Source organism: Manis pentadactyla, chromosome 2, assembly GCF_030020395.1.
Source record: "Manis pentadactyla isolate mManPen7 chromosome 2, mManPen7.hap1, whole genome shotgun sequence".
Classification (NCBI taxonomy): Eukaryota; Metazoa; Chordata; class Mammalia; order Pholidota; family Manidae; genus Manis; species Manis pentadactyla.
The window spans coordinates 117,382,007-117,409,983 of NC_080020.1; positions in this window are offsets into that span (position 1 = coordinate 117,382,007).

Consider the following 27,977-nt stretch of genomic DNA (forward strand, 5'->3'; position numbering starts at 1 on the left):
ATAGCATCTTACTTTACTGATGGACAGTGACTGTAATGGGTTATGTGGGGACTTGATAATAGGGGGAGTCTAGTAACCATAATGTTGCTCATGTAATTGTACATTAATGATACCAAATTTAAAAAGTTAAAAATCCTAGTGCATGATAACACATCATCCAGTTAAGCACTGTCATCCTCCTCAAACCTCTTCAATATCCACTTCCAGAAAGATCCCTAAAATAAAAAATTGGAAAAACAGATACAAACCAATAGAAAAGGCAGCAGACTAAACCGAAATATAGCTTTGGTGGAAAAAAGAGTTAGATAGTATTCTTGTGTCTGGTATGGCTAGAGCAGCAGTATTGTCTGGGAGGTAGTAGGGCATTTGATTCAGTGTGAAGAAAGCAACCAAGTCAAACAGCTTTGGGAAAATATACAGAGAGGAATAAAGGTTGGAAGCAATGAACACTGGGGAGCCACTTTACTTCCTGAAATTATAAAATTTGGCTCTTAGGAAAGTCAGTTTGGCAACTGTATGCAGGACATTTCAAGGAGGAGACAGTGTTTAGGAAGAACAGTTATGATGGGGGCTTGGCAGCAGAATATCCTAGAGTCAGGCAGTGGGTAGTTAAATGACGGTATGTACCAGTATGAGATACCAATGTTCTGGCTATTGCTTCCAGAGTGATGGTTCAAGTCAACTCTAATCAATATTTGTATCTGAGCTAAGTGATTTACTGAGAGCAAGGAGTTCAAAGGCCAGTGTGCAAAGTAAAGTGAAAACAAGGAGTAGCTCAGTAAGAAAAAATGAGTTGGGGAGGCATTCTATAATTGATGAAGATTTGAGTACCACCATGCTTACTGCCTCCTCTGCTTCCTTTACCAAAACAAACTGGCAAGTGGGGAAAACATGACATCCAGGAAGAGAAATCTATTTTTCCATTCACATAAGAAAAAAGAGTGTGTGATGTTGAAGGGCAATTTGAATTTAATCCAATCCAGCTATAATCCTACATTTTAGAAGCTTCCAGAGGCATTAAGGGTACCTATGTTGATATCTAAGGGGGGAATGAAAGTAAATAATACTTTGGAGGTTTTTCCCCCTAGTTTTTTCATTCTCATACTTATTTCCTTCAACTCATTCTTATCTTCATATCTGAGTTGGAGAAACTAGTATGAAATGAATGGAAAGATACTATTTTTCTTTTTTGTTCTGATATATTAAAAAAACTAAGTATTTTGGAAAATATTAAAAATGGCTGTTTTTTCTCTAATATTGAATAAGCATGGATTTGAATTTAGTTTCTTACCATATATTGAAGATATGATATACAAGATCCATTCAAATAATGATTTACTTAAGACGAAAATTCAGGATACTGGATATTTAGAAAATAATTTTATTATCTTATATTATCAAATGTATATTTTATTTTTATAGATACTTAAAATACAAACATTATCACATTGATTCAATATGTATAATAAAATATAGTTCACAGTGATTGAAGGACATTTAGAATTTAATCTCCTTGTTTGCAATGTAAATAAGCATTTACATTACAAATGTAATTTTACAAAAGTAAAATTTTACTGTAAAGGAAAATGATCCAAGTAACTTTGCTTAACTACATATTTCACATAATTTATTTTTTCTTATTCTTCTAACTTGAATCTGAAATTTCACAGAAGTATAATTTAAGGCATGTTTTAAATAGGAAGATATTTTCATAGCAATTGAAGCTACTAACCATATAACACCTCTGCGTACTCTCATGAGAACAAAGCTCCCACATCATTGCTAGCTCAATAAAACTGATTAAACATTTGCTCAGGAAAGAATGAAAACTGATTCTGCCTTTAATTAAAAAAAACAAAAACGACAACAGAGCCTGAGGTATGCAGATGATCAACAGACTCAGATGTCACTTTAAAAGTTGAGAAGTTGAATTTTTCACTTAATTACTGTTTGAACTTTGATTGTATTTTATAAATCATAAAGCTGTACTAGGGTGCCAGCAGGAAACAGATGACAGAATCAATTACGTAACTGAGGAGAGTTTAATAAAGGGATTACTTCTAAAGTCGTGGACTGGGTTTAGGAATACCGCAAGGTACTCTGAAGTCCCCTGGGGCTGACAACAGTTTGGAGTCATATTCACCCCAAGACTTAAAAGGACACTGGGAGGGAGTGGTTCCTGGAACAGAGAGAAGTGAAGAGGGCCCCTGATAGGAACTGCAGTCTCTGGTGGTAACCTGTCAGGGAGAGAGCTGGATGATAAATACCCAGACTTCCCCTACCCTCTGGTCTCCTCTGGGGCCTCCCATTGTCCAAAGTCATAAGGAAGCCACAGTGCAGGAGACTCTGCTGATGAGCACTCGGTACTGGTCAGCTTCACTCCCAGGACACAGAGCGCCAAGGAGAAGGACTGAAATGAGATCTAGAAGAAAACAGAATACAGCTAGCATATGGGCCCAGATGGATAATTTAGGTACTCACTCAGAAAATGTTTACTGAAACCCTATTATATACTATGTATTGTGCTATGCACTGAAATGGAAATACAAATAATAATAATTCTTGCAAGTGGAAAACTAGAGTTTTTCTCTTTATTTTTCTTGAAGCTTACAGAAAAGTTTTATAGCAAACTTAATAAAAGGACTAAAGAAAACAAAAATTAAAACTATTCACTATGAAGGAAAAATTATAAAGTATAAAATATTCATTCATAGAAAAAATATTGTAAGATCTACTATCCACCCCAGGTTCCATCTGCCCTGAAAAATACATGCTTGTAAAAATTATTCTGGACTTAAAAATTCCTGTAAATGAATAGTAGGCCCAGATATATGTGGGGGCACAGGGGATTGAGTCATGCTTAATAAAACCTGCAATTAATAAAACCTTGTTCCTAGGCTTCTCCCTCCTCTGGGAACTCTCAGTATTTTATAGCCCTTGTCTAAGAAGCTTCTGTAATAGAAGGAATGGAATAAGTATGTCAGAGCGTTGGTATTTTTTTTCCCTTGTCTTGTACTTTGGACCCTTCACTAGTGAGCCAATGCTTTCCAGCTCTAATCTTCCTACTTTATGCAGCGACTAAGGGGTAACTATTCTCTGCCTGCACTAACTATGCCATGTTTGCTGGAGATCATAAATCCTCCAGGAGTTAATTTTTAAGTTAATTAAAATATATTAACAAAACTCTATGTATTTTTGACTACTGCCCTCCTTAGTTTTTCTGTTAATTGCTCTTTGATTCTATACTTTATAATGTTCTGTGATGCATATCTAGACAGAGTGACATAGAGGGTGGTGACAAAAATGACCCACTTAATAGTTGATAGCTTTCTAATTCTACTCTCAGTTGCTTTAACAAGACCTGGCTGCACATGTTGTGTCTGTTGGGGTTGACTTTCACAGGTTCATAAAGCCATAGGAAGTTTCTTTCAGGCTGTTGTTTATCTAGCTTCTGTTAGAATTATAATTAAGACTATGGAAACAAGAGGATTCCCTTCCCAGCCAGGTAAGACACCTTAGTATTTTGTATTCTTAAACTGACAGTTCCCAGCTGGAAGTGTCCATCTGAGATGTGAGTTCCCAGCTAGGAAGGAGATAACCTAGATGTCAGCTGGGATCTCCTAACCCCTTGAGACTTGCTTTGGACATCTGCTCATGCTAATAGAAACCATAGAAGTCCTCAGATTTTCTTCATGTTGAGGAGAGTGTTGTGCCAATATTTTCCAGGCCCCTTCTACTTCTCATTTCCTTCTTTTCCTACATGCAGTCATTTCAATAGCATTTTTGCAGACCTGAAGGACTCTTGCCCAACTTCCTCCAAATATGTACCTCTCATAAAAAAATATCTGCAACAATTGTAGAATTGAGGAGGTGTGGGGGGTATAAAGGGTATTTATAATGGAAATAACTTCAAATTGAACCCAAGCATCTTAAAATATTCTTTTGGCCTCTCCATTTAAAGGAAATTTGCAGTTATAGTGATCCCCATCCAAGGACCTCCCCATCTCAGCTTCTTTGTTGCCCTCTTATTGGCTTCTTTCTCACTGCATTTTCCTCTGTGTTCCTCTCTTTCCACAGAGAAGAGAATCAAACTTCTCTCCTTGTCTCAAGCAGACTTGTTCAGTCTTCAGCTCTGTTGTAGCTTCTCCTAAGACCACGTTTTCAGTCTTAAACACCATATGAAATGCCTTATCAAGGGTCTTCCCCAAGGAAGACCTATTCACTCTCTGAAGGGTAAATGGACAATTATTAAGGCAATAGCATTTTTCACTTAGTGGGATATACACTTCCTGTAAGATAACCTAGTATTTCCATTTTTTCTGTAACCTTGAGAGAGTGAGAACAAATTCTGGTTACATAATAAAGTAATTACAAATTTGGCAGTTATGTGTTTTTGACAGTACAAGTTCATTGTTCCATAGTGTGCTGACACTGTTTTTTGAAACCCTGAGCATGTACACAGTTCTTTGACTTGTGAGTTAAGGACAGTCTTACATTGAAACCAAGTAGGAAAATATAAGATATGATAGGCTTAAGTTGTGTATCTTTACATTTTTTCCCTTTGATGTCTGTTGGGGTTGGTTTTCATAGGTCCATAAAGCCATAGAAAATTTCCTTCAGGTCATTGCTTATCTAGCTAGCTCCTCTTAAAGTTGTCACTGAGATTGGCAATGGAGGCAAGAGGATTCCCTTCTCTGCCAGGCAAGACACCTTAGCATTTTGTATTCTTAAACTGACAGTTCCCAGCTGGAAGTGTCCATTTGAGGAGATGAGAGTCTTGGGAAGTCTCCAACAACAGGACAGGTGATGTGATTTTTAAAGACCTGAGAAGATTGACCCTAATTTCCAACATGATTTACTAACCAGTTTTTGGTGGCTGAAATTTCTTTCAACCAAAGTATGCTCTTCTGGGAGTCAGTAATACCAACATAGAGTCCACAGGAAAAATGAATTGAGCACCTGAAAGGAGGGGAAACGAGTGAGAAAGAGAGGTCTGAAGTCACCTAAGCTAACTCTCAGTTCTTAATGTATGGTGGACTTGTGCTAGAATAGTGCAAAGAGGAAGGCAGGGTTAGTGGCACTCATGGTTGCATCTTGTGGCCTTTTTGAATCAGTGTATCAAATTGAGAAACTCACTGGTTGGTGGCAAAGTTGATGTCACATGATTTTTATATCATATAACAAATAAAACATGGGGCACGGCTCAATTTCGTATCTATTTTGATGTTATGAGTAAAAAGAGAGACAAGGTATCAGGGAATGTAGAGGACTTACCCAGTTCAAAGACAAAGTAAATGCAAGTTGGAGAATACACATTTGACATTTATGTTCTAATCCTCTTTCAATTTGATTTAAAATGAGTAATTTACCTCACGGACAAAAATGCTCTCATGGCCCAGATTTCAAAATGTGCTCCAGATGATAAAGTTGAGCTTGAAAATACTCAAATTTCACAACTGCAAATGAAAAATATCAAGGGGTCTCTACAAATCAGGACAATGGACAGCATCAGCTAAGGCAGTCTTGTTTGGCAAATTATAGAGGCATTTTCAGCGAGTCTCTTAAACATATTCAGCAGTCATGCCTCTTGCAGTGTTATTATTCTGTTACAGGCTGGCCACATGGCTTCCCAGAGTAAAGCAAAACAAGCTCTATTTGAAGAGATCCTTACAGACACTGGCCGACCACACTCAGCATATAGTTTACATACAGATCAATAAAGATTGAGTTGCAATCGAATCTGAGTGCTGGCTTCTGTTTCCTCTAAATTGTAAGTGGGTCACTTTTGCATCTTTCTAACTGAATCAGGGATCTTAACTTATTTCCTTTCAGAGACTATGACCCAGGAGTACAAATGCTCACCTAACTAAAAGCCTAGTGGACCACTTAGCAGAAAACATTTTCCTTTCCTGGTGCTTACTTAGTGAAATCCTTTAATAGGGCCTTGCTACCCCAGCTATCACAGGCTGCTCTGAGCTTTAAAAGGTTGTCTTCGTCTGATAACATCTGCTCCACACTCTGGTCATATGGCAGCCCTTAGGAAATAGTTCTCTAAGGCAGAAGCATACTTCATAAGATTCATATGATTTACAAACAAGAATTTTAAGTTCTAATTAGTACTTTCAGGGTGATTCATGCAAAAGAAAAATTTCCATTTGAATGTCAATGAAAACCTGCTGTCCTAGGAAACCATGCTAAACTATGTAATTAATCTTTGTGCATGGGGAAAGATTTATTTTTCTTATTTCCAGGCCTTAGGAAACAGATTCAGACGACCTTAGTGTCTAGATATTTAAAACTTCCACGGATGTTGCACCACGAGGTTTTAGGTTTGGTATTTGGTATGCAGAGAGAAAAAAAATCTCGTCCTCAAAAGTGCTTTTTCCTTTACTATAATAGCACTACTGTTTCTCTCCCTTCTCCCTCTTCTTATGACTCATCTCTCTTCTCCATTTCCTCTCTTCATCCTTTCCTTCTCCTGCCTGTTCTTCTTCCGTGTTGAAGTCCTCTTTTAGAAATATTTATGACTAGTGCTTGCTGTGTATTCTAACTCTGATTTTGTTTGCTATCATGGAAGAATCACCAGTTTTCCCACTGGGCAATCACTACTTAGAAAAAAATTTTTTTTAAAGTTCTTCCAAATTTCAGTTAACCATTACCATGACATTTGGATTTCTACTTTTTTGGATATTAAACTATTTTTTAAAATGTTAGTCCCTTTGTCCAATAAGCAGATGCAGTAGAAAGTTGGAAAAACAACTAGAACTTGAGAGATACTTAAAATAACAAACAAGAAGTACTTATTTCCTTAGGTTAGATGCATGATGGAACTTGGAAAAAAAAATATATATATATTCTAAGCTCCATCATATATATATATATGATTTTTTGTCAGGTCAATGTACCTTCTTTTTGGAGGTCCAGAACCACCATTCTTGTTTTCATAGTATTTTGTAGATTTTGGGTGATATTGGGGTTTTCCTTCCAACCAAAATAACTGCAGGCATATGGTTCACACTGGCAAGTATGAAAGTCCCCCCTTCCCATGACCACTTAAAAGTGGTTCTGGAGTGTGTACTTGATCTAAGAACAATCCCTTTTCCTTGGGATTTGTGTGGGGCTCTCAGGAGAAGCATGGCACTAAAGTATGCAGGACTGGGACTGGCTGTGGTCCATTTTGCTGCCCTAGGAAGAGTCTGAGAAAAATGATAAAAGAGGAATTGGCCGAGAGCAAGAAAAGAGACTGAGAGTGCTGATGCCATTGACTGCAGTCCTGGAGGTTTACACTTGGAAAGTATTTTCCTAATATATATGAAGTGAGTGGTGGAAAGGATGACTTTATAGGAGTGAGAACAGCCATAACAAATTCAGGGAAGAAAAGTGGCACCTGGCACATCTGGGACTTCAAGGAGCTTACAATGTCTGGGAGTTCAGGGTGTTGGCTGTTGAGTGGCAGGGATGAGCTGAAGGGTAGATAAAGGTCTGGTTATGAGAAAAGCCTTGACTGCCAAGTTAAGGAGCTTGGCTTTTTGACCCCGAGGACAATGGGAAGCCTTTAAAAAGCCACTCAGGAGGCATCTGACATGATTAGGTTTGCCTAAAGCTGGCCTGTATCGAGGATATATGTAAAGCTGGAATGATTTTTAAACATCATCATTGCTGTTTTCCACTTAGAAGCATCAAACCAATAATAGGAAAATTTGAAGGTCTAAATCTAAGTCTTAAAAATCAATTTTTATGAAAAGTATTAGTTTATATTGTCATTTATGATATTATAAGACAGCATAGAGACGTTATGAATATATTGATTTGATCCACATTTCAGTTATATTAAAAAAGCTATGTTAGCAAATAAAAAGCAATACAACTGCTTAAGACTGAATCAGTAGAAATAACTGAAGTTAGAAAATAGAAGAGTTAACTTTACAGTAAAGTACCACCATGGGAATGGAATTGGTTCTATTGCTTCATAATAGAAGTCTATATTCAGAAATCAAGGCAACCATAAATGTTTAAACATTAGGTATATCTGTAGTCAATTTCTTCTGTCTCAAAATTCTCAAAATAAGTATTTTGTAGTATAATTTTTTTTTAATTCAAGGTAATATAAACTGAAATGTCTATATATCAAGTGTGCTCAGATTTAAATATATTTTTATATTATTGTATATGCAATGCTTTTTAGTATACAAAGTTCTTTTTTATCTATGTTTGCTACTTTCAACATCCCTGTGATACAGACCATGCAGCTTACTTTACAGATGAGAAAGCTGAGGTTTGAAGATAGTAGTAGAAACATGCTAAAGGGTACATGGAAAAGCTGTCAAAATTGAGATTTGCCCTTGGGTCTGAATCTAAAACCCTGAACTTTTGGTTTGTTTTTGCTTCAGATACAGTGTCCCATGCTTTACAAGGCAGCAAAACAGCTAACCCAGGGCAGCCAGCTGGCTGAGTCAGGAATTAGGCATCTGGCATGTATCATGGATGCCTGGGATGGGTCTGGCACAATCCAGCTGAACCACTGCCTCACACTACTCTTCCACAGGTGAGCCTTGTCATTAGGCTTTTGACTGTATTTCCTCTGATATTTTAGTTCCCTAAAGGAGAGTAATTTTTCCCTTGATCCTTTGCTCTTGACTCTTTTATCTCTTTTACCTCTCTTTGTCATCCCAGGTAAAGGTCAGAATCTCTTCCAGTATTCATATGGCCAAACACTCTATTCAGATAAGTGACTACATTCCTTTCAGTGGTCCAATTACCAAGTCTTGTTATTTTCCACCCAACTTGAGGCATTTCCCGCTGTCTGAACTCTTTCTGTAGACTTGGTTAGTAAGACTGCCGGCCCAAATCAACATGAGGCCACACAGGCATTTGGACGCCAAATTTTCAATGAATGCCCGCTCCATCAGCATGAGTGCTGACTTCCCCCGACAGCGAAATTACTTACAGCTCCCAGATTCCACCATGTCTTGCTTGTGTTGGTGTCAGCGGTCTCTTTCCTCCTTGTTGCATGGGTAACTGCTACTCACTTTTTAACTCTCATATCACACATCTCTTCCCCCAAACCTTTCCTGATAGCATTAGTATTGGTTTACAGTTCTCTTCCATGAATTCCGACTTGTGTTACAGTGGTTTCCACATAGTATGGCAAATGTCTATTTCTCAGACTCAGCAAAGTCTTAGATGGAGGGCTTGTGTTTTTATCTTTCTAGCTCTAAAGTCTTCCACAAGGAGTCTGGAGACAATGAATGCTTGTTAAACTAAAGACTGACTAAATGGGAACAACAGGACTTTGAAATAATTAAAATACAAATCCTTGAGTATATGTCTTGCATATACAGACATTTTTTATGAATGACTTACACTTGTGGTCTTAATTTAGAATTATTGGAAGAGTCTTAGTGGAATTGTATTAGGAAACACTGTACCCATTCAGTAAAAGAAGGTAGAGAGGAATAAACTAATATTTATTAAGGACATGTTGTAAGACTGATTAGGATTGACTTATGCACACATGATTCCGGTTGATCTTTACAGCAATTCCATAAGCTAATGCATTATATTTTCCTTTTGTGGGTGAATAAACTAGGTTTTAAAGAAGTTGAGTTACAGAAAATCTACTGTTGTAAAGATGGGACAGAATCCTGGGAGAGAAAGCTTGAAAGTCTGATAGATATACATTTTAATGCTTGCTCCACAATTAATGTGTGTACATTGTTGGGTAGATACTCAACTTAAGATTCTTTTGTGTATATGCACATCTGTGAATATGGGCATACCTGTGTGTATGAACCATGGACCTGAGGATGCCTGATCATAGGTTTGTTGCAAGGATAGATGAACTAATATACATAAAGTGTGTAGCAAAATGCCAGGTATTGATAGGCTTAATAATGGTTATTCTGCTTTCATAGCTCAGTAATTACTGAGTATACAGTCTTCTCTCTTACTATAGTATGCTTCCAGTAGAACAAGCAATTCACTATCATATTGTGGATATCAGTGGACAATTTGGATCTTAGCTAGCAGCAGAGTGGGCAAAGGAACACCACAAACAATTCCTGAGAGATTTTCCTTCTAAGATGTTCCTTGAGGGATGACAGCAGTCCAAGGCAGACGTAAAAATGAAATTCTCTCTGTAATGCACCCAGAAAAATCTAACCCTGGGACAATAATGCACCAACCAGAGTGGATTCTTACTCACTGTATCCTGACATATGGGGTATCTGACTGCACTGAATCATGTTTGAATTCATGTGGTCTTCAGATGCTGGGGATTGTTTTCAGCATTTGGAATTATCCAGAGTGGAGGACCCTGCAAGGAAGTGTGTAAGCACTTGCAGGTGCTCTCATCCTGTTAGTTTAGAACTGATGTAAGTCTTGACACAAGTCTTAAGGACTGTCTTTATTTTTAGAGGGTAGGGACCAAATCCTGAGCTTCTATTTCTTCAGCTCTCCACAACCACAGAGTTCTAGCTGACTAACACTGAGGCAGTCCACAAGAAAAGGGAAAAAAATGCCTCCTACTATATGTCTGACATGGAAATACTGCCTATATGTGGAAAAAGTTAAAAAATGTAACAAAGTAATAAAGCCTTTTTTTTGTAAATTGGAGAAGATTCATCAGACAAAGTTAACGGGAAAAATCAAGGAAGATAAAAATATTTCTCTGTCTCCAGGGGCTGTCAAGGCATTGTGTTTACCGATGCTACATTAACTGCCTAAAGCATTCTCCCGTGCTTCTTGAGGCAGTAGAAGCTTTCAGGGCCAAGTAGAGCTGCACTTCACAGTTCCTCTTAATCAGTGTGAGCTTTCTGGAAAAAAAAAAAGCCTCAAAGGATGTGGAATGGAATGAGAATCAGGTTGACCAAAAATGATAGAAACCATACTAATTAAGTAAAAGAAATGGTACCTCAGAGCAACGACAAGGATTGTCTCGGCTCCTGGGGGAGCTCAGTCCTGTGTCGGCAGCATTCATGGTGGAATTTCCTTTCTGAAACTTGGCTTTTTAAAAGCTGCCATGACTTGAATGAAAGGGTCTTGTGAAAACACAAGTTGGTATTTTTTAAACTTTCTGACTTACTAGGGAAGCCCCTTCGGATGAAATTAACTTTAGATCATGGGAAACAATGTTTTGCCTATGAAACACAGTTCATGCACTTCAGAAGGGCTGAAATATAGTATTTTACTCATTGAGTAGGTGTGGAGGGTTTAGAAATTACTTTAAAAAGAACTAAAACAGTTCAAAGCTATTTCTTAAAAATATCTTATTTCATTGTAGAAAGATCTCTTACTGAAGATTTGGCTCTGTTAGTAATGATTTCTTACCCTTACGTACAAATTCTGTGATTCATTTCTGTTACAACATTCTCTATTTTATGAAAAGGTTTTCTTTTTTCTTTTTTGAATCCAATCTTACCTGTGATTAGTCCTGCCCTACTTTCCCATGTCACCTTCAAAGAAGTGATAAAGCCCAAGTTTCCTCCAAAAATAGACATTATTTGAGTCTTCTTGTTCTATAGCTATGGTGTCATTAGGGACTCATGGCAGTGCAGATACTAAGGAGAAATATGTCATTTGGTTCTGAGGTCAGCCTAGTTTAGGGAAGAAAGAGCAAACTGGTGGTGAAATACCCTATACAATAATGTCTCTGACTCAACTCACAGAAATCTCAATGGAATTAAAATATACCACCACCATTTTTTTTACTGCTAACCAGGGCTGTGTCTATCTGACCTAGATTAACAGACCGTGAAAAGTGGATGAAAGTGTGTATGCATCCTCTACAAAGTAATATAATAAAGTCTTGGAACTAAAAAGAAGCTTTTTCTATTATAACTCTTCTAATTCTTGAATCTGTGTTCAATAGCTTCTCCAGGTGGTTCTCTAGGTTTATTCCCCTAACAAGAAACCCAGTACTTGAGAATCTGAGCTCTTCAAGGGTTGGGCTATGGACAATTTTTTTTCCCCACTACTGTTGTTATCTCTTGAGTGTATATAGTGACTAATACCTATTAAAAGCTCACTAAAAGTTTTTGTATGAATTAATGAATGAAAGACCACTCTGAACTACTCTTAACACAACTGCATAGTAGTTGTGGCATAAAGACATATATATACGTCCTAACTTTTTTTTGTTCCTTCTCTTTCCATCTCCACTTCTCCCCTTCCTTCTCCTTTCACCTTGTAGTAGGGAAAGAAATCATCATGCTGGAAATGAGAAGCTAACATTTAGCTCTTTACAAACCCAAGGTAACTTTTTACCTGTTCTTGTCATAAATGTGTTTAAAGGAGTTCTAATTTAATACAAGTTAAGCATTCACCAGCTAGTTCATTCTACTTAAGTTCTGCATGTCACAGTTTTTCCATTTGTAAAATGGAGATTATTACTATCTCCTGATAATTATCACCTGAGATGATTATGTGAAAACCCAATGGCCGTATTTTGTATAAAATAATTGAGAATAGTATCTGACATATCATAAGCACTCAATGAACATTAAAAAATTGATACCTTATGAAACAGCCTTTTCTACATTTATTCATCTTTGACTATTCTGGTTATCTCTTGCCATGTAACAAATCACTATGTTACTGTCTTTCATTTTTCTGTTTTCTGACTGAACTTAGATGTGGGAATCTCATTAGCATTCTCACATGTGTAAGTAGGGACCCAGAGACATCTGAATACTTGCCTGAGTTGGATGTTTAAAAAGCCATACCCTGTGCCTGGCAGTTGACTGAGAGCTCAGCAGAGACTATTAACTACAGTGTCAGCATTTAGCCTCTCCATGTGGTTCGAGTTTCTCATAATGTGGCAGCTGGGTTTTGAGAGGGAGGATCTCAAGAGTGAGCAATAGAGGAGACCCAACTAGAAGTAGCAAGATTTACTATGCCCTAGCCTCAGAAGTTGCAAGGCACAACTTCTGCCATATCTTATTGGTCTAAGTAGTCACAGGACTTGTCTAGATCCAGTAGGGTGGATAAATAGATTCCATCTCTTGAGTGCAGGAGGGGCATGTTTTGCAGAATAGCATGTGAGAAAGGAGAAATTGTTGCCACCATCTTTAGAAAGTTTCATAAGCAGCATTAACTATCATTTACTTCCCTTTATATTTGAGATAAAATTCATTTCTTTATTATTTCTCTTCTGAAACAGTTAAGGCCATATAAAAAAGTTTATACCTTCATACCCTCTTTTTATATGGTAGGATTTCAAAAGTCTGAAGATTGTTGATGTAGCTTTAGTGAGTATTTCTCTGGATAAATATTTATAGATGCTTCAACTTTTCTATAGAAAAGACAATAAAGCTAGTGATGCTGGTTCTGACATTGTTGAGCTACTGATCCAATAACAAGGAGTAATGACTCCTTCCAGATTATATTCAAAACAAATACATGAAGTACAGTCTTCTTGGTTTAAGCTGGTATTAGTTGGACAGTTATCAGCAGCAGAACATATTTTTAGGCAAACTGGCTGGCTGCCTGCCTTTTCCTCTTCCTCTTCCTCTTCCTGTTCTTTCTCAGCCTGTGACAAGTACTGGAAGGTGTGAGTGATACTAAAGAAAAGGTATGCTTTTGAGGAGAGTTTGATGAATACACTTAAGAGATAGTATTGATCTTTCATTTTTAGGAAAAGAAATCCACAAAAACAAAGTAATGACAATGATAAAGCACTGAACTTAGAAATACTGTAACTGGCTAACAAGCTATAGAAATACTATTTCTCTTCACTCATTTACTCAACACAAATACTGAATATGTTGATTATTTACTTAATTAATTACTACACCAGCAATCAAAATTGGCCTTAAGTCAGCCATAAAACTGGGAAAGATATTCGGAGGTATTTTGGTGTTTTGAGGAAGTACACAATGAGCCCTTGATCCATTGTGCTGTATTACATGAACCATACGATTGTACCCAAAATATTACTATCTGTGAAACAACCAAGTATAAGTATGTATTCTGAGAAAGATTGATAATGCAATCATCTCAGTCACATCTCTCTCCACTCCCTTGGGACATGAAAAAGTTTTCTTATTGGATACTTGCATATCCTGTTTCCCCTGCTTGGAATATATTCCTTTTTTTCATGGGGTACTCATTCTGCAACCCTCAGTTAAGGCTTTCTTCCTCTGGGAAGACTTCCCTGATGCATGAGGTTGGCTGCTTTTTCCATGTTTCCATAGGGCCTTGTCTTTCCTCTATCATAGTTTGTAATTGTGTGTTGACTTGTCAATTCCTTGTTAAATTCTAAGTTCCTTTAAGATGAGACCTTTCATCTTTGTATCCTCAGAGCCTTGCCTAGTACACAGTGGATACTTAAAACTTCTTGAATAATTGACATAATCAATTTAATTATCCTTTTTAAATTCTTACATTTGCTTTAAACATAAAGTCTTTAATTAGTTGAAAGAAGCAAGTCTACATCATGAAACTCACTTTTGTGATTTTATTTTTGTCATCATGACAGAAAGAAATAATCCTTTCTTTGAAGTTTTTCTCTTTTATATTCAATACGGACTCTTGTCTAATTTTCCAGTTTCTTCTTTGACATTCTTTACATGCCAGAGAGCCATCAGTCATCTCATTTGCCAATCTTTGTTTGCCAAGTATGATTGTTCAAAGCCAGAATAATTTCTACATAACATATACTACATTTTCTTACCTAAAAAGATCAAAGAAAAGCACTATGCTTGACATGATTTATTTTTGATAAATATGTCTAGCCTGCTTTAATATGTGAGAACATTTTTCATTAGGTTCTTGAGGGGGAGAATTATGTCTCACTGGATATATATCTCCATTTTAACAAAGCATTACACTTTCCAATTTTGCTTTGTTTTATCACCTACTATCTCAAAAGAATACTTATTATTAAGTATAAATGTTCCTGAGATGGATTTCATAGTATACAACATAGATGATTTTAAAACCTCTAACACATTGAAGCTGTTTTAAACCTAATTTTAAATTCATTCTCAGGTTTTCTTCTGCAAAATTTTTATAAGATTTGCATAACATTAATTAATAGCAAAATCAAATAGTAAAATTCAAATACCCTTTCTTCACCTTTCAAATTAGGTAATTGACCTATCTTCTTTTGTTAAACTCCTGTTTTTCATATAATTTATGCAGTTATTTTCATTTTCCTTTTGTGCTTTATTTTATTCTATGTCATCTCTGACATTATTTATATTATTTTTTATGACATTGTGATTAACTGAATCTTTTCAATTATTCAGCTCTTAGGAAAATTCAAAATTGAAACTCATTAGCCTGCTTGCTTTTTTTTCTCCTCATATTTTTAGAGAATGATGATGGTATATAGCTCCTTCTCCCCAGCACTCCTTTTCTAACAAAGAACACCAGAAACAATTGCTTAAGCAATGATTTGGCATCATTTTTTCACTCTTGCCTTCCATTAATTCTCCTTATGAAATAAATCTCAAAATACTTTCCATTTTGCTTCCTCAGTTTCTCTTGTTTTAGTCCATCTCTCCTACCTGCAGCCATTGTACCATTTGGTTTCATCATTTCTCATTTAGCTTAGTGGGAAAACCTTATCATACCTACCTTCCCATACCATCATGTCTCCTTCCAAGTAATCTTTCCAAAGATTACTTTGGAAATCTCATTATTTCAGTTCTTTCCACACCATCACACAATTATTTCCACTTCTCTTAGGAAAAGTTAAAGTTCCTTAATGTAGTTAGGATGCAGTCCTATTGAATTTTTTTTTTTTCATGTCTTCAAACAAAATACCTTACTCTCTTGCCTTCCTGATCCCCTGATATTTTGCATACAACGGTTCCTTTGGCTGGAAATCCACTGCCCTAACCCCACTGCCACACCCACTTTTTATTTCTTCCCAAGGTTTACTCCTTCTTCCGGTCTCAACTTCAAAAAGCTTTTAAATCCCCAGCCTCCACCCTCTTTTCCCAAGTAGGAGGTTCAATACCCAGGCCACGTTTTCTTATAAAGCCTTCTCCTTCCCTTCTCCTAACTCTTAGCCCACTGAAATCTTATGATCTCTTGGCTGTGACTTCTGCCTTTTTGGAAATTCTGTGAGGTTATACTGTAAATGTTGTTTCCCCTGCCTTGTCCCTGATTCAGAGCATATACTTATTATTTATAAAATGAATTAATTCATAACCATTACTTCCTGGATAGTTTTGATAGTTTCCTATTTTTCACTTGGGAATATCTCTCAGAGAAATACTATTTCTTTAGGGAAGTAAAGTTTTGTAATTATTTTCTGCCAATGTTATTAGTTTTCTAGGAATATTAATTTGAATTATATTTTTAATCTTTTTAGTCTATATATTTTTAATCTTTCTCACACATCTTTTAGTATTTCAAAATTCATAATCTTATGACCACTGTCTTTCAAAGTGTCTTTCTTGAGAAAAATGTGCCAGTTTATTTTTATGTGCACTGACAGTGACCTTAAATTGTTACTTTACTATGCACAGTTCATGGTGTCTTAGATTTATTAAATTGGAAAAGTCTGATTGTGTGGTTTCTAATTCTGCTAATGCAGTGCTAGTGGGCTAAGGGGAGGTCTAGAAAAGTTTTAAAATACGTGCCATTACTATTAATTAATAATTGGTTCAATTCTCCTTAGTAAAAATGAAACATCCCTTTAATTGTACTTAGATTCCTCTTTTGTGGAGTGAAAATAAGGTGAAAAGCTATATGACAGATAAAGCCTTACACAATAAGGTTTAGGAAATTAGTAACTGGTGTTTTGTCAGCATATGAAATGATTAGTAACTCTCTAATCTACTGCAGAATATCTTATATGATGGGAAAATGAGATTAAATAATTGCCTCTTTAAAGTTTTTCTTGACTTGAAACTGCTAGTTTGAGGGAGAAGAGAACTAAATTTAAATTCCACATCATTAAAGACAATGATTTATGGCAATACAATTTTTCAGAGTTGTATTTAACTAGTGAAGTTTCACAATCCATGGGAACATGAAATAGGATACTTTTGTACACTCACTGTACCAGACTAAAGATGGCAACTTTCTTACAGAGGCATCTGCCTCTCCAATTTCATATCCTTCAGGAAGATGAATTTGAGTTCATTGACCTTGAATTCACTCACTAATAGAACTAATAGATGAATGAAAAAATATTAAGACACTGAGTTCAAATATCTAGCCATGAAATGGCTTCTTTGACAGGCAGTTCCCTCACTTGTCTCCTCAAATTATTTCCTTTGTTCAGCTAACTAACCACATACTATCAGCTGTAGTCTTAGAAGTTACCTATTAACCAATCTCTGCTTACCTTATTTGTCAAATCAATGTAGCAGACACCTATTTGGATGTCAGTAGAGTCTCTCTTTTCTGCTCCCCAAGAGTAAACTCTAAACAGCCATGTTTCTGCCATGATGGCCCTCTTCACACACCCTCTTGGACTTGACCTGCCTGCTTTGCTGAATCTCTGTTTACCCAATACTTAGTACTATCATTGCATATAGCAGACACTCAGTTACTTTTGAGTGGGTGTGTAAATGATTAGGCACCTGACTCAAGCTGGTTTCATCAAATCATCTCACTTGAAAAGTACAGCTGAGAAATGTGGTACTGGGAATTGGGTGCTGTCACATTAATCAGAGAGTTCAATAGAGAAAAATACATTATTTGCTGATGCTAAGTTACCCATGCCTGATCATCTTTTTATTCCACTGAAGTTGGTTGTCCAGCTTTATTTTAGATTATGAGAAGTAGCCCAGTATATTCCTGGTCATCTCTATTACACAAATTACTTTTCTTGAAACTACTAATCATGTACTCTCAACCATCACTTTGATCTCCTGAAAGTGTGTGAGTGTGTATGGGTAGGAATAGATTGTACATATGCACACATATGTATGTATTGTGTTCCTCTAATTAAAGCAGACACACATGAAATACGTCAAGTGCTATGTGTGTCTGTGAATTCATGTTGTTTATCAATCTGCAGTTGTACATAGATTTATTGCTTTTTGTATGTGTCACTTGACAACAGCTATGTGTATATGTGAGCATATAAAGCTGGGGGGACACATGTTTAAACTTACTATGGATTGTGTGTGTGCAAGTAGTATGTATTTAGGTTGATGTGTGATGTTACTATAACATCATTTGTTATATGCTCTTAGTATGGATTGAAAGCTATGTGCTGCCTTTTATCTTTTTTATATTATGGAGGGATTTTATTTCTCTGTGTGTTGGTTTCATTAATTTAAAGATTAATCTATTTTTAAAAGGTGGTCTGAGTAAAGAACAACAAAAAATAATTAAAAAATCAGGACATTTCTTATCTACTTATTCTTTGCTGATGCTTCTTTTTCCTCCTCAATCAGCCACATTCCTTCTAGTTCATTGGTCAACTAGGCATTTTATGTGCACTGTATTTCTATCTAGAATTTCTTCCACTTGAGAGATGAAAGTATTAAATGACCTCTGATTGTGAGGTTTCCATATCCTCTCTATTATATTCCTTCATATTAAAACATAGTAGCCACTTTGACTAAGGTCATTTAGATTACTCTCTCTTTAATATTATAAACTCTTTTCACAGCAGAGTAATCCCAGTTTGCTGATTATTAGATGATATTTGGATCTCTAATTTTTATTTATTTTTCATAAGCTGGAAATAATGATAACAGGTTACTTATAAATTTGTATTTCCTCCAAAAACAGAAACTCAAAACATTTCTAAATAATTATGAATATGTAATTTGAATAAATGAATACATTTTCCTAATATGAAGGAATGTTTTAAGATGTACAGTTGAGAAACTCAAGATTTTCTCAGTTTCTCTTTGGGGTTCCCATTCCAGGCTTGATAATTATCCTTGAATGGAGATAAGCTCCGAGGGTCTGGATCTCATATGACCTCAAATTCTAATTCCATTATTGCATTTTACTTTATATGAGGAATGCGATGACTTCATGAGAATAGGTTGAGATTCGTTTCTAGGATTTTCCCATCTCTAGACTCAGAAATAGTGTAGGATATCTGTTTTTCCCCAAACGTCAAGATATTCTGGAGATAATTTTCAGTAGGGCAGAGGTAGCTGCAACTCAAAAGGAACTGGGTTGTGCTTTTTCGTGGTGCCAGGAGTAGGGTGTTGAGGTTATGTGGTAGGCAGCTTTTATGTTGGCAGTTCCTTCATGTGAGTCTTTTTAAATCTCCGAATCTTATGTTCATTACTTAGTGGTCTTTAAAGGAGATACAATAATACAAAAGGTCAAATTATCAAATTGGATATAGACACAGTTGCAAGACACAGGCAAATACTTCCTTTGGAGAAGTCTGTCTCCACAATGCAACTCCCAAAATATCCTTCTTCTCCAGCATTGTCAGAACCAGTTTGCCCACAAATCCGTAAGTACCATGTTTTTCTGTGGTAAGTAATCTAGAAAAATCAAGTGTACCCTACTTAAAGTATTTCATAGATAAGTACTCTCCATTGTATTTCTGCTAGCATGTTTACCAGGAGGACTAGTTAAGAGCCGTATTTACAATGACATCTGACAGGGTCATTCCTTGTAGTTTTATTATTTGAAAGTTTATGTTTCTTGGTTTAAATTGGTTTATCATAGTAGTTTATCTCACTTTGTTGTCCTTTAAGGTATTCCAAGACAAGCCAGGAATTCAGGGTCTTCCAGGTTAACCTGGTGATATAAAAGGGGGTGAGTGTGTGTTTCAAATGAGGTAGGACTGACTGAGGTGTTAATCCTGGTAGCCTGTGATGTAGTTATGAGCTGTCAATTGTGTATGATTTCATGTGCCATAATATAGAAAAGGCAAAGTGTGTTACATATGGATATTATTGTTCTTCATGAATTTTATAAGACTGTTTTCAAGAAAATGATTTCCTAACAAAATGGGCCTTTGGTGAGACACTAGGGAATAATGGAAATAAATTGAGAAAAATTCCACAAGCTTATTTTTATTGATCACATTCCCATGAGTTTAAATGTAATTTTAATTAGAGTGTTTTACCAAAAATACCCTTGTCCATTTATTCAAAAACATTAGATTACATTTCTACCTCTTTAACTTATAGCTAGAGTGACACATTTTGTGACCAGTTTAGAAAAATTCAATCTATGATCTGCCCTTGGCATGATTAGTCAGTCATTTCCTGAATAAGTAATGATAAAAAAACTTAAAAGACAGGTTAAAAGTGCTTGGTTCTTTTTCTCAAATCAAGTACATTAATGTTTAGTTTACAAAACTGTTAAGTTGTACAAAGTACATTGAAAAATCTACTATTATTTTCCCATACTTAATGATGTTAATTTTAGGAAAAGATCATTTAACACTAAGGTACACTGATAAGTATATATAAAGTATATAATTGTTACATTTATCCAAACAATTAGTGCAGTTATTATCTTTCGTTAATAAACTGCAATAAAAATGGACTTTTAAAAAATATTGTCATTTACATAAGAAGTGTCTAAAATTTTAAGTGGTGCAAATGATTTTTGTTTAGCCTCAACATTCTTTTGTTTTTTATTTCTTATATTTTGACAATGAAAAATTCTGTATGGATGTGGAATTTCAAGAGTCTATTGAGTTTTAAGTAGTTTGAAGTTTGATAAAATATAATATAAAAATGATATATCAGTTCTGGCCCTGGGACTGTTTATCTTCAAATCAGTTCTTCTTTTTTTCCCAGAAAGGAAAGCTACAGGGGACTGCTCTTGCAGGAGGTGGGTCCCTTCTGTCAGCTGACTTCTGACCGGGGTTAGCCAATGAGAGTTACTGGTTGGCAACAGAAGGGACCCGGGAGGGAAAAGCTAGATTATTTCTCCCCTTTGCTTTCTGCTTTAAGCAGTTTCTCCAGCAGTGGCTGTATCTCCTCCATAGGTCCAGCTCTTGCTAGGTAGGTCCACCTTGGCCCCAGTTTATGGTAATGCAGAGCCCCAGGCCCAAACTCTTTCCTGTTGTCTTTCTAGCCTACAGGTAGAAGTGGCTTTATGGCTTTGCTAATCTCAGTGTTGCTACCTCTCCCTTATTTGGTCATTCAGCTTTTTTATCACACATATAAACAGTTGTCTACATTAAATTTTATCAGTTTCACATCCTTAGGATTTCAGTTTCCTGGTTGAACCTTGGCTGGTATATCATTTATAATACATTGTAAACAATGCTAATGTGTAACTGAAGTCATTGTCATAAATTGGATGATTCCTCATAGATCAACACTTGGGAAGTCTGCATAAAATAGTTTAGATTAGATAATATAAGCCAAGAAAACAATGGGGAACTCATCAAAATTCTTTTTTAAAACATCATTTATTTCCCCATGATTATAAAGCTCTCAAACTGTTTCTATAGTAGAAGTTGCTGAGCTACTGCTGGTGTGGTGTGACAGTTTTGTGTGTTGTGTGTGTGTGTATGTGTGTAATCACATTCAGGAAGCGTTTGTGTAGTCTGCTTTAATGCTATCGCAGCTAACATTTGTGTATGTTTGTTTTCTTTATCTCAGCTCTGGTAAATCTATGAAGAGCAGATGAAAGCCAAATCTTTTATTATTTCTAAATCCCTGATTATGACACGTTTCTCCTAAAATGTGTCCCAAAAGAGTGAGAGAAGCATCTGTAACTACACACAGGTTATGTCAGAGTCTCCCCTCAGTAGCTTTATGTCCATATGGAGCTTAATTCTGTAAACTACCTATAACTAGGTATAAAATTCAGACAGAAAATAGCAATTTATCATAAGTGTCCAGCTGGTTTCTTCTTCTAAGTGGTTATTTCCTAATCTGAAATCCTGCCCATTCACTGCCCACTTACATCTTTGAGCTATAAAATCAATAATAAATAACTAGAATATTCCTTTGAGAGATTAGCCATGCATTTCAACTGGGAAGAACAAATGAAGGACAATGCCATAGAACTGTGCTTAGATTTAATGTAGGAAATAAAATATGGAAAAATGGGAGTGCTTCTTTAATCAAGTTGACCAATAATGCAATGTAAGATTGAGGATAAAATTCCCTGTAAATACAGAAATGCTCTTTAAAAACAAATTTTTAGAGAGATATGTTTTCAATTAGTATAATTTTAGAAATGATTTTTGTATATTTTGACTTATTGATCTTTTAATATAATTGAAGTATCAGTTCGAAATACACATTTTGAGCCATATTCAAATCGAAGTCTCCAAATCTTAGAATGTTGATATTACTCTCTGAGAAAGTGCATTTTTACTTCTAAATGCACATCCAACAGAACTGTGCTGTCTAGAAATATTTCAACCCAAGATATTTTGTTTCTCATAAGGCTTAATTACTTTTGTGTATGAGCATAGATGTGTGTGCACACTTGTGTGTGTATATACATACACATTTGAGAATATGTATCTTTTTTATATACAAGCCTATATACAAAAATATACATGTACATTTATATAACATATAAACTTAAACATGTATACAAAAATACATATACACACATAAAATTTAGGATAAATTGTTTAATAATAAGGTATCTTTTTCTCATGTTCTTTTTTTATCCATGTCTTATTATTTCCCCACAAATGTATTAATAGGAAAAAGAAATAAACAGTCCATTATTTTAAAAAATGTTTTCTATGATTCTATTCTTTAAAATAGTATATGTAATAAAATATAATAAAATCATTTTCCTCTAAAGGGCTTGCAAACTATTTGGTAAACATAAATATGTAAAAATGCAAGATTATAGCAAAATCATATTCAGTAAGTACCAGTGCTATTTCACTGAATTCTTACCATCACACTAGGAAATAGTTACTACTAATTTCATTTTAGAGATAGAAAAATAATAGAAATTAATTTAACCAAGATCACATGGCAAGTATGTAGCTTACTGAAAATTTGAACTCAAATATGACCAGTTTGAAAGCCCTATTCTTCTCATTTGACTTCCAGAATAAAAATCAATGTAATAAAATTAAATACATTGGAAGGCAGCCTGCAATTAAAAGACAATTGAGTACAATAGAAAATAAATTAGTCATATCTGGATTGGCTTGTGAAATTTTCATAAAAGAAGATAGATTTGATTGTTTTATAAATTAGGTTAGACTGAAGAAGAAAGCACTCTTAATGTGAAAAATTTGCAAAGTGGGAAGGCACAAGATATGTATAAAGGAGATAAGAAGAAAACTTTAGCTTGATATAAGACAAAAGAAGGTCAGAGTTTGGAGATACTGTTGAAAATGTTGATTATAGCCAAATTCAGAGTGATTTGAATCTCAGTTCATGAGGTTTTAATGATATTTTGGCAGATAGAAAACATTCAATAAATACTCTTTACATTGAACTAATTTATCCTGTAGGCAATATAGAGGGTTGATGGTTTTTAGAGTAGAAGCATGGCATGATGATAGCATTGCCTCATGAAGATTACTCAGATGGCATTATTCAGCATGGGCAAAACTAAATTGAGTGACTTATAAGCAAGAGATAATGGCAGAAGATTTTTAAAGTATGGCTGGATAAAGGACACATTTAGAAGTCATATCAGGATATCAAATGCTCTGAGTCTCTGGAAATAGAATAATGTATTAAACATATTAAAAAACATGTATTGAATATCAGGCACTATGTAAACAATAGGGGACAGAGCTACAGAACAATGTGAAAAAAAGGTACTGGTGTATAAGAGAGAAGTGATTAACTATGAGATTAAGAGTAATAGGTAATTCCTAAGGGACAGCTGGTTTTAATAACTTCACCTTGAATGAACATTGAACTTGTTCAAAGGATGTATATTGCATAGCAGGAACCATCTGCTTTCTAAAGAATTCAGTTAATAGTAACAAATGAGAGGTGAAAAAGTCCATGAATTTTTTTCCATGTAAGCTAATAATTTTGATCTACAGGCTATTCACAATCAAGATAAAATTTGAAAGTTGAATTACTTCATTGTTTAATCAAACATTCATTTATCACATAAGAAAGTTTTCTTATTTATTAAATATATTGACTATTTATTTAAATCATATGAATTTATTATAGCAAACCTATCACAAACTTTACATTCTTGGTAAAGATGAGTTTCTAAGCCCTGTTTGATTTGTCCAAGCTTTGCTGTTTTATGCTCAATATAGTATCTTAGTGGCATTAAACGGGCTACAGCTGTTTCTCAAACTAATCTTGGCTTGGAATCCACATTTTCTATTTGAACATGAAGCATTGTTGGAGTCATAAATACTGGCTGTTAGTCCTTTCCCCTGAAATATGTGGCAATTTAAAATTCTGAATTTGATTTTAAGTTCTTTTACTCAATTCATTTGATTAGTAATTTTTCCTTTCATGTAACTTAATTTTTTTTTTCAAATACTTAGAAAAGGCAAGGCTGTTGCTTAAGTACTTCCATATTACGGTACTTTGTATATTACATTTCCACTTCCAAATGTTGCAGATATAATAGAAGGAAAAACCCTGTTTTTTTTTTGAGAGGGCATATCTTATATTTATTGATCAAATGGTTGTTAACAACAATAAAATTCTGTTTAGGGGACTCAATGCACAATCATTAATCAACCCCAAGCCTAATTCTCAACAGTCTCCAATCTTCTGAAGTATAACGAACAAGTTCTTACATGGTGAATAAATTCTTACATAGTGAATAAGTTCTGACATGGTGAACAGTGCAAGGGCAGTCATCACAGAAACTTTCGGTTTTGATCACGCATTATGAACTATAAACAATCAGGTCAAATATGAATATTCGTTTGATTTTTATACTTGATTTATATGTGGATCCCACATTTCTCCCTTTATTATTATTATTATTATTTTTTTAAATAAAATGCTGAAGTGGTAGGTAGATGTAAGATAAAGGTAGAAAACTTAGTTTAGTGTTGTAAGAGAGCAAATGTAGATGATCAGGTGTGTGCCTGTAGACTATGTGTTAATCCAAGCTAGACAAGGGCAAGAAAACATCCACGGATGCAGAAGATTTCTCTCAAAACAGGGGAGGAGAGGTTCTAAGCCTCACCTCTGTTGATCCCCAATTTCTCACCTGATGGCCCCCCTGACTGTGCCTGTCTTAGGTTGCTCCTCCCTTGAGGAATCTTACCCGTCTCTGGCTAACCAGTCATCTTCCGGGGCCATACAGGGAAATGTAAAGTTGGTAAGTGAGAGAGAAGCCTTATTGTTTGAAAAGGTTAGCTTTTTACTTCTTTGCATATTTATGCCCTGTGGCTTCTATGCCCAGCATTTGTCTTGAGGTATCTTTAGCACTTGGAGGAATTATGATACTTGGTAAATTCGATATGAGGTACGAATTCTATTTAAGGGTTGTAATTAGGAAGGAAGAAGAAAAGCTATAGAGGTAGCAGACGGAAGAAAACATGGGAAGATTGATTATTTCTTTGACATATCTTCTTGTAGAGTAATTTAAGCATGTATAGGTTTTAAACTACTAATTAAATTGCACACACACATTAACATAATAGGAATACAGTTACCTAACCAAAGCAGATCTATAATTACCAGCCATCTCCAGTGAGGCCAAGAAAACCAGTTAGGCACCCTAGGCATTTGTGAAAATTTGTCTATGATATGATGGATATTGTCCAACTGTACTTGAACAGTCTGAGAGAAATCAGACAAATTAAAACAACCCTTTCCTGGGAACTGTTCACATCCCATATGTCCTTTTAACAGTAAATAGTCTGTAGTTGTAAGATTTTGGAGCACTACAACTTGCATTTCTCCTAATTCTTGGTTGAGTTCCAACAGTGTAGATCCAGTCAAATTTGTTGTTTTACTGTATGCACAGGCCAGCTTATATATCTCCTTCTTCATTCCAATGGCAAGTTCAGGAACTGGTGGGATGAATGCAGCTACAACCTGCAGCATCGCCTGGATCTTTGTTGAGGTTTTTTGATGATCATCTTCTGGTATGACTCTTCCAGAGAGTGCTGATGTTGGAAGTTCTTCTTCATATCGTATCTTAGTTCATTTTCTGGGTAGCCAAATTAGGCTTTGATCCTCTGTATAAACACAGACAGACCCTTTGCCCACACTTTGATATGCCCTTTATAGCATTGTGTAGAACTCATTGGAGGTCACCACACAGGAACTGCTTTTTTTTTTTTTTTAGGAGAAAGGAATATTATCAGAAAAGTACACCTCCATAGCCGATCATCTTGCACCCTTTAAGTGATCAAAATTAAGGATATTTAAAGCATGCATTAATCGTTGATTTACAGTTAGTTTTATCCTATCATGGAGTAATCCCCCTTTTCTTTCTTTCTTTCTTTTTATTTTTTGTTATCTTTAATCTACACTTACATGAAGAATATTATTTTTACTAGGCTCTCCCCTCTACCAGGTCCCCACTATAAACACCTTTACAGTCACTGTCCATTAGCATAGCAAAATGTTGTAGAATCACTACTTGTCTTCTCTGTGTTGTACAGCCCTCCCATTTCTCCCACCCCACCATGCATGCTGATCTTAATACCCCCCTTCATCCTCCCCCGCCCCTTATCCCTCCCTTCCCACCCATCCTCCCCAGTCCCTTTCCCTTTGGTACCTGTTAGTCCATTCTTGGGTCCTGTGACTCCGCTGCTGTTTTGTTCCTTCAGTTTTTCCTTTGTTCTTATACTCCACAGATGAGTGAAATCATTTGGTATTTCTCTTTCTCCTCTTGGCTTATTTCACTGAGCATAATACCCTCCAGGTCCATCCATGTTGCTGCAAATGGTAGGATTTGCCCTCTTCTTATGGCTGAGTAGTATTCCATTGTGTATATGTACCACTTCTTCTTTATCCATTCATCTACTGATGGACATTTAGGTTGTTTCCAATTCTTGGCTATTGTAAATAGTGCTGCGATAAACAAAGGGGTGCATTGGTCTTTCTCAAACTTGATTGCTGAGTTCTTAGGGTAAATTCCTAGGAGTGCAATTCCTGGGTCAAATGGTAAGTCTGTTTTGAGCATTTTGATGTACCTCCATACTGCTTTCCACAATGGTTGAACTAACTTACATTCCCACCAGCAGTGTAGGAGGGTTCCCCTTTCTCCACAGCCTCGCCAACATTTGTTGTTGTTTGTCTTTTGGATGGCAGCCATCCTTACTGGTGTGAGGTGATACCTCATTGTAGTTTTAATTTGCATTTCTCTGATAATTAGTGATGTGGAGCATCTTTTCATGTGTCTGTTGGCCATCTGTATTTCTTTTTTGGAGAACTGTCTGTTCAGTTCCTTTGCCCACTTTTTAATTGGATTATTTGATTTTTGTTTGTTGAGGTGTGTGAGCTCTTTGTATATTTTGGACGTCAAGCCTTTATCGGATCTTTCATTTACAAATATATTCTCCCATACTGTAGGGTTCCTTTTTGTTCTATTGATGGTGTCTTTTGCTGTACAGAAGCTTTTCGGCTTAATATAGTCCCACTTGTTCATTTTTGCTGTTGTTTTCCTTGCCCAGGGAGATAGATATGTTCAAGAAGAGGTCGCTCATGTTTATGTCTAAGAGGTTTTTGCCTATGATTTTTCCATGAGTTTAATGGTTTCATGGCTTACATTCAGGTCTTTGATCCATTTTGAATTTACTTTTGTATATGGGGTTAGACAATGGTCCAGTTTCATTCTCCTACATGTAGCTGTCCAGTTTTGCCAGCACCATCTGTTGAAGAGACTGTCATTTCGCCATTGTATGTCCATGGCTCCTTTATCAAATATTAATTGACCATATATGTTTGGGTTAATGTCTGTAGTCTGTAGTCTGTTCCACTGGTCTGTGGCTCTGTTCTTGTGCCAGTACCAAATTGTCTTGATTACTATGGCTAGAAAAACCGTGTTTTTAAGTGAATGAACCTGTATATATTTGTGTGATTTTTTTTTGTATTTTATGTGGACTTTTTATTAGCCATATCTTCCTGTTTGTATGAACCTTGCTATCTACAAGTGGAAGTCAGGTTGGAAGATCATGTTGAAAAGTAGATTCTACTCTG